The sequence below is a fragment of the Saccopteryx bilineata genome, chromosome 4 (assembly GCF_036850765.1).
Source record: "Saccopteryx bilineata isolate mSacBil1 chromosome 4, mSacBil1_pri_phased_curated, whole genome shotgun sequence".
Taxonomy (NCBI): Eukaryota; Metazoa; Chordata; class Mammalia; order Chiroptera; family Emballonuridae; genus Saccopteryx; species Saccopteryx bilineata.
In genome coordinates, this window is record NC_089493.1 from 56297974 (window position 1) to 56312936 (window position 14963).

At 41.0% G+C, this 14963-nt stretch overlaps 1 long non-coding RNA gene across 1 annotated transcript; it reads left to right on the plus strand.

Moving 5' to 3' along the window:
• Window positions 1-628: 628 nt before the first annotated feature.
• Window positions 629-13275, plus strand: LOC136334783 (uncharacterized). The gene is made up of 3 exons (XR_010731216.1): window positions 629-888; window positions 4615-4733; window positions 10129-13275. It is a non-coding gene; the product is annotated as an uncharacterized lncRNA (long non-coding RNA).
• Window positions 13276-14963: the final 1688 nt, after the last annotated feature.

Here is a 14963-nt window from a genome sequence, read left to right on the forward strand (position 1 = left end):
AAGCCTTTTTGATTATTTAAATCTGATATTAACTTATATGTGGTCATTTACCTCTTTGTCTTCTAGTTCAATCAAAGACAATTCCAATGATTTGAACACCCAGGGAATTGGGTTCTCAATTTCATTGAGTTTTTCTTAGAAGAAAAAATTGATCTGTGCTTCCCTTAAAAAAGATTTTTAAAGTCAGAAATGACTAAATCTGTGAGGGCCCTTACTTTGCTCTGGCTGAATTAAAAAATCCTTCTTCACTGTGTCCCAGATGGTGCTCCCTTTCATTTCCCCTGCCCATGCCCACCATATCCTCCTACCCCAGGACCCTCTATGTTTTCTACAGCACCCCCACCCCCAACAATCAGGTCACTCCCTCCTCTGAGCCCTTCCCAAGGGCCTTGAAGGGGCTGGTGCTCAGCCTGTGCGGAGACAGGGAACTCCCACGCAAAAACCAGTTCTCTTCTTGTCCCCCTGTGTGCTCAGCCTGGCAGTGGGTGTTGGCCAAAGAGAGGAGAAACCACAAAACGGCCTCATCCCCTCCTCTCACCGCCCATTCTCACTGCAAATTTGCATCTTCTCTTCCTGCCTATGCTCTTATCAGAAGCTCTAAACAGCTCCCCACTGCTCCCAGAAGCAAGCCGTGATCCTACCCTGGCATCAAGGGCCCCTGACATTTAGTGCTGACGACCTGCCAGCCTTGCTTCTCTCCACACCCCAACAAGGGCCTGATTGCTGAAGATCCTGGAAGCTCTCGCCCTGGCTCCTCCCTCCAGCTGTTTCCTCTGCCCGGCTGAACTCTGGAGGGCCAGAGAGCCCTTCCTATCACGGAGATGCTCAAGCTTGCCAAACACCTTCTGATCTTTCCGTGGTTTCCAGGAGCAGCCGTACTAGAAAGAGGTGATGGGGGACAGGGTATATTGTGGCGTAGAGAAAGGTGGGTGAGAATAGAGCAATATCCTCTGTTTGGCAGCTCTGGTTCTTAGGCACTTTATTAAATGGTTGTTTTGATACATTTCAGTCTCCTGAGAATTTGGGCAGGGCCATCAGCTTTTCTCAGAGCTGAGTTCCCTTAAATAAGCTGATCTACTTCTTTCTGTGCACCATCCCCAACAGCCTGTCCGAACTCTAGGTCCCTGTAATGGGGCAGTGTTGTGAGATTGGAGGTGGTGGTGATACTAGTTAGCAGAATAGTCACTGTGGGAAGATTTGAATACTGTACAGCCTTTCCCTTGGAGATAGGATCCTGACCTAGAATCTTGGCATTTGAATGACTTTTGGAGATCATCTAGTCCAATCCACCCTTTCATAGATGAGAAGACTGAGACCTAAAGAGGTCAAGTCAGTTCACAATGTATACATATATAAATTTTTTTTAATTTTTTATTATTTTTTGGAGACAGAGAGAAATATTGATATGTTATTCCACTTATTTATGCATTCATTGGTTCATTCTCATATGTGCTCCAACCAGGATTGAACCCACATCGTTAGCACATCTGGATGACACTCTAACCAACTGAAACCTTAGTGTAACCTGGACAACACTCTAACCAACTGAGCTACCCACCCAGAACCCACAATGTACACTTTAAATATCTTATCTATAAAGCTGGGGGGGGGTATTTTAGCTCATCCCTGCCCTGCTTCTTCCCCATAACAGAATTGTGATAATTATAACTTACTACCTAATTTTGTGCCATGCGAAGACTGACAAAACATGACCTGAATTTTGTAAACCAACCAAATAAAATTTATCACCACATTATTCTTATGTGTTTAGTGATAGGCATGCTCATTGTGTAGCTGGGCATATGTAACAGTTCTCATAAAACTCTTTGATAAGTGTTAACTTGAAACAGTCAAACTGAGTCTTTTGTCAGAGCACTAGAGGAGGAGAGACAGGAACTAGACCAAGGAGGATGTGACTCTGTTGGTCTCACTAAGGACCCCAGTTTCTTGGCAAAGAATGTCAGGGCCTGGGAGCTCTGAGGACCTTGGCTGACAGATGTACTGGCCTTCAAGTGTTGGCAGCAGCAGAGCAGGGCAGTAATGGGGCTGCTCAGGCTTCACAAGGAGCTTTTCACCCCAAACTCTCCTTTCCTTCCACTCCCAGGGTCAGCCTTCTAGATATGAGGAAGCCAAAAAAGGATACTGCCTATAAGGTCATCAATATTTATTTGTAGAAAGCAAAACTGTTGCTTTTTAGAGGGCTAGAGAGACATATTCATTTATTCACACAATAAATACTTATTGAGAACCTACAGTGCATTAAGCAAAGGCAAGATCCTGTACATCCATGACATCATTTCTTGCTTTCATCAACATTATGCAGATGTTATTATCCCTATTATAGAGATAATGAAATAGGATCAGAAAGGTTAAGGAACTAGCCCTAGGTCACACATGTAGAAAGGTGGGAATTGGGTGGAGGGAGATGTAGAGAGGGAGTGAGGAAGGATCCCAACTGACCTCTAACACACTTGGAAAGCCACTCTCTCCACAGGGCATTGGGACAAAGCAGAGGTTTCCAGAGTTGGTGTTTAAAGTTTGTGTGTCCATCAGCGACCCCTTTCAGTCTCAGTCTCCTTGTTTATAAAAAATAAAAAGCTTGAGAAATATGTTTTTCAAGCGCTGGGTTCTTTGTTCCAGTGTTTCCTCGTCTTGCCTTTGTAAAAGTTCTCCTGGACAATAATTCTGTCTGCCACCGGCACAGGACACCGGGGACTCAGGTTTCTCCTGCGATCGCCCCCTAGAGGACAATAGTGGTGCTGCGGGAGCGGGGCTCCCTGTGAGAGAGTACACGCATCTGACGAACCGACATAATCACACGGTGGAAGCCAGCTTTAATTACCTCTTTACCTTTAAAAAATAGATTTAGAAAACATTCTCACAGTCCTTCCCACGCTTACCACACCAAGGCTGCTGGAACATTTAATGATAGCCTGAACTACTAGTTCTATGAGTCACTTTAAGATTGGATTATATTTTACTTCCTACACCTCAGTTTCTTTTGGGCTTTATGAGGTCTCTTAACAGTCTAGTGTTGATTTTGCAGGGCTGCCGAACTGTGATTATAAAACAATATATTTGTCTCTACTTAGTTATTTTTATTACAATAGTCAATTTTTGGTTAGGTAATATATGCATGTGATACAACATTCAAAAATAAATTTAGATATATAACCCCCCCCAAAAAATGAAAACATGCATTCAAACAAAAACTTACACATGAATTTTCATAGCAGCACTATTCATAATAGCCTCAAAGTGGACACAACCCAAACATTATCAACAAACAATAGATAAAAAAAATGTGGTTTATCCAAACAGTGGAATATTATTCAGCCATAAAAAAGAATGAAGGACTGATACATGCTACCACTTGGATGGACCTTGAAAATATGCTAACTAAAACAAGCCAGACACTAAAGGCCACATATTATATTATTCCATTTCTATAAAATATTCAGAAGAAGCAAATCAATAGAGATTTTCTTATCTGTAGGTTAGTGGTTGCCAGGATCTGGGAGACAGGAAGCAATGCAAAGTGTCTGCTAATGACTATGAGGTCTCCTTCTGGGGAGATGAAAATGTTCTGCAACTAGATAGTGGTGGTTGTTGCACAACATTGTGTCACTAAATTGTACACTTTAAAATAGTAAAGGCCCTGGCTTGTTGGCTTAGTATTAGAGCATCACCCTGCATGTGGAAATTCCTGATTTGATTCCCACCAGGACACACAGGAGAAGTGCCCATCTGCTTCTCCACCCTTCCGTCTCTCCTTTCTCTCTATCTCTCTCTTCCTCTCCCACAACCAAGGTTCCATTGGAGCAAAGTTGGTCCTGGCGTTGAGGATGGCTCCATGGCCTCCGCCTCAGGTGCTAGAATGGCTCCAGTTGCAATGGCCCAATGCCTCAAGTGGGCAGAGCACTGCTCCCTAGCAAAGTTTCTCGTTGAATCCTGGTTGGGCGCATGCAGGAATCTGTCTCTCTGCTCCCAGCTTCTCACTTCAGAAAAATGCAAAAAAAAAAAATGTTTTTAATGGTTAAAAAAGTAAATGTTATCTGCATTTTATCACAATACAAATAAAGAAAGGGTATTCATACAACCTAAGTTCCCCTTTCTCCAGGTCCCCTTCCTGAAGACAAAAACAATTATCAGCTCTCTTCTCTATCCTTCCAGATATTATTGTATGCATATATGTGAGTATTTGTATACATATAGTACTTATATTATATATATGCACATATATGGAAAATATATATTCTTTTCGATCTTTTTTTTGGACACAGAGGGTCACAACATTCTGTAACTTGCTTTTTCCACCTAAATGGTTTGGATTGTTCTAAGTCAGTACTTGGTCTTTTTAATGAGTTTTGATCTTTCCAAAATGATAAGTAAAAAATATTATCTCATAATTTTAATTTTTTAAATTTTCTTATGAATGAGATTGAGCATCTTTTCATGTATTTGAGACCTATTTGTATTTTCTTTCTTTCTTTTTTTGACAGAGATAGAGAGAGGGACAGACAAGGACAGACAGGAAGAGAGAGAGATGAGAAACATCAATTCTTTGTTGCAGCTCCTTGTTCATTGATTGCTTTTTCATATGTGTCTTGACAGGAGGATTACAGCAGAGTGAGTGACCCCTTGCTCAAGCCAGTGACCTCGGGCTCAAGCCAGCTATCTTGAGGTCATATCTATGATCCCACACTCCGGCCAGCGACCCTGCACTCAAGCTGGTGAGCCCGTGCTCACACCCGCAATCTTGGGGTTTTAAACCTGGGTCTTCCGTGTCCTTCCCAGTCCTACGCTCTATCCACTGCGCCACCGCCTGGTCAGGCCTATTTGTATTTTCTTACCTGTGATTTTTCCTTTTATATACTTTGCCCATTTTTATGTGGGGTTGTTTATCTTTTTCTTTTTGGTTTGTAGGTGCTCTTTATAAAACATTCTTAGCTCTCTATGATAAGAATTCCAAATATATTACTCAATTGTTTTCTACTACCTCCCCTCCTCCCACCTCGCAACAGCTGTGTAACCAGATGATTAATTTTCCCTGTTTGAATTACCTAGCATGGTTTCTCTTTTTCTGAATGGATATTGACTGATACCTTTGGATGGTTTTCTTTTTCTTATTCATTTGTAAGAACTCTCCCTAAGGATTGCCTTTACCCCCTTCTCCAGAAGCACCTGGTATAGAGTCCCAATTCCTACTTCATGGATGTGAAATGCCCAGGAGGCTAAAAAATCACACACACACCCCCGTCTTTAGCCATGGACAAACGGTAGTTCTGTGTGTTGGCTGTTCCAGGTCCCTGTCAGCCCACAGGAGGAAAAGCAAGGCTTACAGAGGATGCTCCTTCAGACGGTAGCTGCACTAAAAGCACCCCAAATCAAGATGAGTGGTGAACTGTCCCACTAAACACATTTTGGATTGAAAAAAACCTCTTTTAACTATTAAAGAAATTTGCCAATTATCTATCCTATATGTCACAACTATATTTTTTTGCCATTGTTTATGTTTATTTTTATCCAGGAATTTAAAATTTTTATATACCCAAATTTATCAATGTTTGCATTGATAGTTTTCTTTTTTATTTTTAATAAATTTTTATTAATGGTAATGGGATGACATTAATAAATCAGGGTACATATATTCAAAGAAAACATGTCTAGGTTATTTTGTCATCAAATTATTTTGCAAACCCCTCGCCCAAAGTCAGATTGTCCTCCGTCACCCTCTATCTAGTTCTCTGTGCCCCTCCCCCTCCCCCTAACTCTCTCCCTCCCTCCCTCCCATGTCCTCCCTCCCCCCCCACCCTTGGTAACCACCACACTCTTGTCCATGTCTCTTAGTCTCATTTTTATGTTCCACCAATGTATGGAATCATGTAGTTCTTGTTTTTTTCTGATTTACTTATTTCACTCCTTATAATGTTATCAAGATCCCACCATTTTGCTGTAAATGATCTGATGTCATCATTTCTTATGGCTGAGTAGTATTCCATAGTGTATATGTGCCACATCTTCTTTATCCAGTCTTCTATTGAAGGGCTTTTTGGTTGTTTCCATGTCTTGGCCACTGTGAACAGTGCTGCAATGAACATGGGGCTACATGTGTCTTCACGTATCAATGTTTCTGAGGTTTTGGGGTATATACCCAGTAGAGGGATTGCTGGGTCATAAGGTAGTTCTATTTGCAGTTTTTTCAGGAACCACCATACTTTCCTCCATAATGGTTGTACTACTTTACAGTCCCACCAACAGTGAATGAGGGTTCCTTTTTCTCCACAGCCTCTCCAACATTTGCTATTACCCGTCTTGTTGATAATAGCTAATCTAACAGGAGTGAGGTGGTATCTCATTGTAGTTTTGATTTGCATTTCTCTAATAACTAATGAAGCTGAGCATCTTTTCATATATCTGTTGGCCATTTGTATCTCTTCCTGGGAGAAGTGTCTGTTCATGTCCTCTTCCCATTTTTTTATTGGATTGTTTGTTTGTTTGTTGTTGAGTTTTATGAGTTCTTTGTAAATTTTGGATATTAGGCCCTTATCTGAGCTGTCGTTTGAAAATATCAGTTCCCATATAGTTGGCTGTCTGTTTATTTTGATATCAGTTTCTCTTGCTGAGCAAAAACTTTTAATTCTGATGTAGTCCCATTCATTTATCTTTGCCTTCACTTCTCTTGCCATTGGAGTCAAGTTCATAAAATGTTCTTTAAAACCCAGGTCCATGATTTTAGTACCTATGTCTTCTTCTATGTACTTTATTGTTTCAGGTCTTATATTTAGGTCTTTGATCCATTTTGAATTAATTTTAGTACACGGGGACAGGCTGTAGTCGAGTTTCATTCTTTTGCATGTGGCTTTCCAGTTTTCCCAACACCATTTGTTGAAGAGGCTTTCTTTTCTCCATTGTGTGTTGTTGGCCCCTTTATCAAAGATTATTTGACCATATATATGTGGTTTTATTTCTGGGCTTTCTATTCTGTTCCATTGGTCTGAGTGTCTATTTTTCTGCCAATACCATGCTGTTTTGATTATCGTGGCCCTATAATATAGTTTAAAGTCAGGTATTGTAATGCCCCCAGCTTCATTCTTTTTCCTTAGGATTGTTTTGGCTATTTGGGGTTTTTTATAGTTCCATATAAATCTGATGATTTTTTGTTCCATTTCTTTAAAAAATCTCATAGGGATTTTGATGGGAATTGCATTAAATTTGTATATTGCTTTGGGTAATATGGCCATTTTGATTATATTTATTCTTCCTATCCAAGAACAAGGAATATTTTTCCATCTCATTGTATCTTTTTCGATTTCCCTTAACAATGCTTTGTAATTTTCATTATATAGGTCCTTTACGTTCTTTGTTATGTTTATTCCTAGGTATTTTATTTTTTTTTGTTGCAATCGTGAAGGGGATTATTTTTTTGAGTTCGTTTTCTAATATTTCATTGTTGGCATATAGAAAGGCTATGGACTTTTGTATGTTAATTTTGTATCCTGCGACCTTACTGTATTGGTTTATTGTTTCTAATAATCTTTTTGTGGAGTCCTTCGGGTTTTCGATGTATAGGATCATATCATCAGCAAAAAGTGATAGCTTTACTTCTTCTTTTCCGATATGGATGCCTTTTATTTCTTTGTCTTGTCTGATTGCTCTGGCCAGAACTTCTAGCACCACGTTGAATAAGAGTGGAGAGAGTGGACAACTCTGTCTTGTTCCTGATTTAAGGTAGAAAGTCCTCAGTTTTATGCCGTTTAATAGGATGTTGGCTGATGGTTTATCATATATGGCCTTTATCATGTTGAGATATTTTCCTTCTATACCCATTTTGTTGAGAGTCTTAAACATAAAATTGTGTTGTATTTTATCAAAAGCCTTTTCTGCATCTATTGATAAGATCATGTGGTTTTTGTTCTTTGTTTTGTTGATATGGTGTATTACGTTAACCGTTTTGCGTATGTTGAACCATCCTTGAGATTCTGGGATGAATCCCACTTGATCATGATGTATTATTTTTTTAATATGTTGTTGTATTCGGTTTGCCAGTATTTTGTTTAGTATTTTAGCATCTGTATTCATTAGAGATATTGGTCTGTAGTTTTCTTTCTTTGTGCCATCCTTGCCAGGTTTTGGTATGAGGGTTATGTTGGCCTCATAAAATGTGTTTGGAAGTATTGCTTCTTCTTCAATTTTTTGGAAGACTTTGAGTAGAATAGGAACCAAGTCTTCTTTGAATGTTTGATAGAATTCACTAGTATAACCGTCTGGGCCTGGATTTTTATTTTTGGGGAGATTTTTAATAGTTTTTTCTATTTCCTCCCTGCTGATTGGTCTGTTTAGGCTTTCTGCTTCTTCATGACTCAGTCTAGGAAGGTTGTATTGTTCTAGGAATTTATCCATTTCTTCTAGATTGTTGTATTTGGTGGCATATAATTTTTCATAGTATTCTACAATAATTCTTTGTATATCTATGATGTCTGTGGTGATCTCTCCTCTTTCATTTTGGATTTTATTTATTTGAGTCCTGTGTCTTTTTTCCTTGGTGAGTCTTGCCAAGGGTTTATCAATTTTGTTGATCTTTTCAAAGAACCAGCTCCTTGTTTTATTGATTTTTTCTATAGTTTTTCTGTTCTCTATTTCATTTATTTCTGCTCTGATTTTTATTATCTCCTTTCTTCGGCTGGTTTTGGGTTGTCTTTGTTCTTCTTTTTCTAGTTCCTTAAGGTGTGAAGTTAAGTGATTTACTTCGGCTCTCTCTTGTTTGTTCATATAGGCCTGAAGTGATATGAACTTTCCTCTTATTACTGCTTTTGCTGCATCCCAGAGATTCTGATATGTCGTATTTTCATTTTCATTTGTCTGTACATATCTTTTGATTTCTGCGCTTATTTCTTCTTTGACCCATTCATTTTTTAGAAGTATGTTGTTTAGTTTCCACATTTTTGTGGGTTTTTCCCCCTCTTTTTGATAGTTTTCATATTTCATATAATGCTTAGATAGGCCTTCTTCATTCCAAGATTAGAAACATATTTACCATATTTTCTTATGTATAAGACACACCTTTTTTGAAAAATTTGGGGTCTAAAAACTGGGTGCATTTTATAGTGGTTGTAGAATTTTTACTTGCATTTCCCACTTTTTCACGCTTGTTTTTATGCTCATTGTTGAAGACAGTGATTCATCAGACACAAATGAGAACAAGCTAATGGATGGGAGTTTTGACAGTGATGAGGAGTTGTATGAATTTTACGATGAATAAAATTTGAGTTCAATAACTTTATGGAATACATTTTTTTCAAATTTTGGGCCACAAAATTAAGGTGCATCTTATACATGGGAGTGTCTTATACATGGGGAAATATAGTACCTATATTTTCTTGCTATACTTTTATGGTTTCATGTTTTACATTGAGCTTTTTTATTCATCTGGAACTTATTTTGGAGTAAGGAGTGAGGTAATAGTATAATTTAAATTGTTTTCCCAAACAGAGAATAGTGTTTAGTTAATTGTCTCAATACCATTTCTTGAACAGCCCTTCCTTTCTTTTTTTAAAAATCCCATTAATTTGAGAGAGAGTGAGAAAGAGGAAAGAGAGAGAGAGAGAGAGCATCAACTCATTTCATTTTAGTTGTTCCATTTGGTTGTGTACTCATTGATTGCTTCTTCAGCAAGTCCTGATTGGGGATTGAACCTGCAACCTTGGTGTGCCGGTCGACCTCTATCCACTTAGCCACCCAGCCAGGGCCTCTTTTTTGATTTGAGATGCCAATTTTATCAAGTATTACATTCACATGTATACTTGGGTTTATTTCTGGACTTTTCTTTCTATTGACTTATCTGTCTATATCTAAGTCAGTTTTACTTTATTTGTTAACCAGAAATCAGCATTTGATTTTATGGACTCATTCATTTAAATATCTCTACATATATTTGAATAAGTAATTCTTGGAAATCAAAACACAAGAGAGGGAGGGTGGAGTCCCTTCATGTTTGAGAAGTCAGATGTTGATTCAGGAAAATATATTGAAAAATTAATCTCCTAAACTAAGGCTTACTGAATGATGTTTGGTTGATAAAGCAAATACATTTTCAGTGTCAAATTTTCTTTTTTTTTTTTTTTCTAGAGAAAGCCAGGCAGAGACAGACAGAGACAGGAACATCGATCTGCTCCTGTGTGTGCCCTGACTGGGGATTGAACTGCCAACCTCTGTGCTTCATGATGATGCTCCTCCAATCAACGGAGCTATCCAGCCTGGGATTAATTTTTTTTTAATATTTTATTGATTGATTTTTAGAGAGACAGAGAGAAGAAAGTAGAGAAAGGGGAGGGGAAAGGGACTATGTGCAGTCATTCATTGATTGGTTGCTTCCCATATGTACCCTGACTGGGGATCGAACTCACAACCTTGTCATTTTAGAAGGACGATCTAACTGACTGTGCTAACCAGCCAAGGCCAAATGTCTGATTTCAACCAAAAGTCAGGGTTTTTTTTGTTTGTTTATTGTCTGGGAGATTTCAGAAATTTTATCTCCTGTCTCTTTTACTGAAGCTGTCATTTCTGCTTTTTTTTTTCTTTTTTCTAATTCCAAGAGCTCCTTATTAGCGCCTTAAAAAAAAATAGCACTGTTTTTGTTTCATGGATATATTATTTTCTCTTCTCTCCTCTTTTCTCTATGCTTCTATTTTCCCTGAGTTCATTGTTTTGCTTGTTTTAGCTTTTATCTTTTAAATTAGAGACTTTCCTCAGTTACATATATAATTTTTGGTTCTTTATCCTTAAGAGTGAAGTCTGAAAAAGTTGATTGGAAAGTCTGTGAGTGTGTGTGTGTGGGGGGTAGGATGGAGGGAGGGAGAGAATAGGGCTATTGATTAAAAGGCTTCAGGCAGGGCCCTGGCTGGTTGGCTCAGCAGTAAAGCGTTGGCCCGGTACGTAGACATCCCAGGTTCGATTCCCGGCCAGGACACACAGGAGTAAGTGCCCATCTGCTTCTCCACACATCCCCCTCTTCTTCCTCTCTATCTCTCTCTTCCCCTCCCTCAGCCAAGGCTCCATTGGAGCAAAGTTTGCCCAGGCACTGAGGATAGCTCCATGGCTTCCACCTCAGGTGCTAGAATGGCTCTGGTTGCAATGGAGCAACACCCTAGAATGGCTGAGCATCACCCCTTAGTGGGCATGCCGGGTGGATCCCAGTCGGGCACCTGCAGGAGTCTGTCTGCTTCCCCCCGCTTCTCACTTTAGAAAATAAATAAATAAATAAATAAATAAGGCTTCAGTCAGGACCACCAGGCAGAGACCCCACTGTTTATTTAGGTGACTTTCAACTGTCAATCTCTTAAGCCTTTTTCTTGGGCAAGTTTCTCCTGAAAAGAAACCTCCAGTCCCTTGTCTAGTGGGTACATATCTGGCTGTCTGCTTTTTGAGAGTTAAGCTAGGGAAGAAACTGGGGTGGGGTGCGGAGGTGGTACTGGCAACACAGCGACACTACAAAATGGGAAAATTTGGGGAAGGCATTTGACATTTGATATCTCAAAAAACGTTAAAGTACATCTATATGGAAAATCTATGTTTAAGACCAATAAGCTTGCTGGGTAAGGCCTTGGGAAATGTGAGGGACCACTGTATTAATACACACTATTGACATAAGTGTGTGTTTAAAGTACAGATATAGCTTGTATCCTTTACAACACCCTTCTCAGTTTCACCATCGCTGCCCACCATAATGCTGCCACTTGCACCCAAACACTGTACAGAACCCATGTGTGTGTGTTGGGTGAGGTGGGGGGTGTGGTGGAGGGGGAGCCTGTTGGGAAACAATTCCATTCGCAGGAATTCTGGGTCTCCTTCCCTGCAACCTTTAGGATTTTGCACTGATGAGGATCATTTCGGTGGCCTGTCTGGCATCTCTGTAAAGCTCTCAATAGTTTCTCCTTCCCTTAACCGGCGATTCAGATGTGCGGGAAGATTTTCCTTTAAAGTGTTTTATTCCAGCAAGACGACTCAGTTTCAAGCACAACATTTCTGGTTTTAGCTCTCTTCTCTCACACTTCCAAAGGGAAGCTCCTTCATAAATTTGCTGGATTCTCTGTGAACTTGTGTTTATTAAGCCACATCCACTGTTTGCAAAGTATTTTGCAGATGACATAAACATCATTTTAAAACAGTAAGTTAGCTTTTTTTTTATATATATAAGTAAGTGAGAAGCAGGAAGACAGACTCCCTCATGTGCCCCAACCAGGGTCCACCTGGCTAGCCCTTATGGGGCAATGCTCTGCCTATTTGGGGCCACTGCTCTGTTGCTCAGCAACCAAGCTATTTTAGCACCTGAGGTAAGGCCATAGAGCTGTCCTCAGCACCCAGGGTCAACTTGTTCAAACCATTTGAGCCATGGCTGCAAGAGGTGGGGGGGGGGGAGAAGCAGATGGTCGCTTCTCCTGTGTGCCTTAACTGGGAATTGAACTCGGGCCTTCCACATGCCAGGCCGATGCTCTACTGCTGAGCCAACCGGCCACTGCCAGGAAGTTAGCTTTTAATCATTTGTCTTAAATCAAGAGCTTCAGAAAATAAAAAGGCTTCGGCCTGATAATTGAACATGACAAAATTCACAAACGGAAGTTAGGTGACTCTGGCTTTACCTCTCCACTCAGTCTTCTAGCCTTTTCATTCATTTGTTCATCTTTTTTTTTTCTTGTGGGAGAGACAGAGAGAGTCAGAGAGAGGGAGAGATGGGGACAGACAGACAGGAAGGGAGAGAGAGATGAGAAATATCAATTCTTTGTTGCAGTTCCTTCGTTGTTCATTGATTGCTTTCTCATATGTGCCTTGACCGCAGGCCTTTAGCAAACTGAGTAACCCCTTGCTGGAGCCAGCGACCTTGGGTCCAAGCTGGTGAGCTTTGCTCAAATCAGATGAGCTCATGCTCAAGCTGGCGACCTCGGGGTCTCGAACCTGGGGTCTTCCACATCCCAGTTCGACGCTCTATCCACTGCGCCACCGCCTGGTCAGGCTGTCCATCTCTTAAATATGTATTTTGTAGATGACCTCATAACCTTCAGTCTACACCAATTAAATGAGCTACTAAGTCAAAGTGCAAGAAGTCTGTTAATTACATTGACTCCCCACGTACAAAGATGGGAAAAGAGGCTTTATTTTCACTGCTGAAAAAATATTCCATTGTGTGAATGAACCATATGTCATTTATTCATTCTCCTGCTAATTCACCGATGTTTGCGTTGGTTCTAGCTTTTTTCTGTTACAAATGATACTGCAATAAACAATCTAGCACATTCCTCCTGGTGCCCATGTGCAAGTTTCACTAAAGCAACAGCTCTCAAAGTGTGACCTAATGACCCATGGAGATCCCTGAGGCCACTTTAGGTACGTGTGCATCTTTAAATGGTAATTCTTATCACCACTGAGAATTAAGTTCAGATTGCTATCATTTATATAAAACTCCACCCCCAAACCTAGCACAATTAAAGTAGATATGGCTCAGAAATGCACACATACTTGCTAAAACTGAAAACAAATAAAATAGAAGGCAATGCTCAATGCAAAATACAAGATAATGATTACCTTTTATGAGGAGACAGGGGCACAAATGAGAGGAGACAGATTGGATTTGTTCTCAGGCAGAGTTTTTTTGGGGGTTTTTTTTTGTATTTTTCTGAAGCTGGAAACGGGGAGAGACAGTCAGACAGACTCCCGCATGAGCCCGACCGGGATCCACCTGGCACGCTCACCAGGGGTGAAGCTCTGCCCACCAGGGGGCGATGCTCTGCCCCTCCGGGGCGTCGCTCTGTTGCGACCAGAGCCACTCTAGCGCCTGGGGCAGAGGCCAAGGAGCCATCCCCAGCGCCCGGGCCATCTTTGCTCCAATGGAGCCTTGGCTGCGGGAGGGGAAGAGAGAGACAGAGAGGAAGGAGGGGGAGGTGGGGGGTGGAGAAGCAAATGGGCGCTTCTCCTATGTGCCCTGGCCGGGAATCGAACCCGGGTCCTCCGCACGCCAGGCCGACACTCTACCGCTGAGCCAACCGGCCAGGGCCCAGAATGTTTTATAAGGAGAGAAAAAACTTTACTCTTGAATGTTGTTTTAGCAGGTCTAATAATTAAATCAACAGACAAATTTACAAGGGGAAATAACCAAATTTAATTACGTATGTATATATGGGAACCCCACATAACTGAGAGAGTCAAAGACCCTCATACATGAGAGGTTCAGTGACAGAAACAAAAATGAGGTGTGTATGACATTCTGAGCTATGGATGAGGTCAAGTGTCCGGGGCTTTAGAAGGTCATTGCAGAAAGATAAGAAGAGCAGATGTGCAGGAATTAGAGGTTGGCTCTGCCATATAGCTAGGTCAAAAAAAAAGTTACTTCTGGTGGTAACTCTTATGATGGGCAAGGGGCCTAATTTAAATTCTTTAAGAAACAGCTACAAGTTTCTGGTGAGTCCTCGGGGTCTTGGTTGCCTTTAGCTCAAAATAATCCAGGTGGCCCTGGCCGGTTGGCTCAGTGGTGGAGCATTGGCCTGGCGTGCAGGAGTCCCAGGTTCGATTCCCGGCCAGGGCACACAGGAGAGCCCATCTGCTTCTCCACCCCTCCCCCTCTCCTCCCTCTCTGTCTCTCTCTTCCCCTCCCGCAGCCAAGGCTCCATTGGAGCAAAGATGGCCCGGGCGCTGAGGATGGCTCTGTGGCCTCTGCCTCAGGCACTAGAATGGCTCTGGATGCAACAGAGCGATGCCCTAGAGGGGCAGAGTGTCGCCCCCTGGTGGGCGTGCCGGGTGGATCCCGGTGGGGCGCATGCTGGAGTCTGTCTGACTGCCTCCCCGTTTCAGGCTTCAAAAAATGCAAAAAAAAAAAATAAAATAATAATAATAATCCAGGTACCACAGAGACATATCTCGGGGTGACTCATTCTTAACCCCTATAGTTTATTATTATGCTTTATAATTTATAA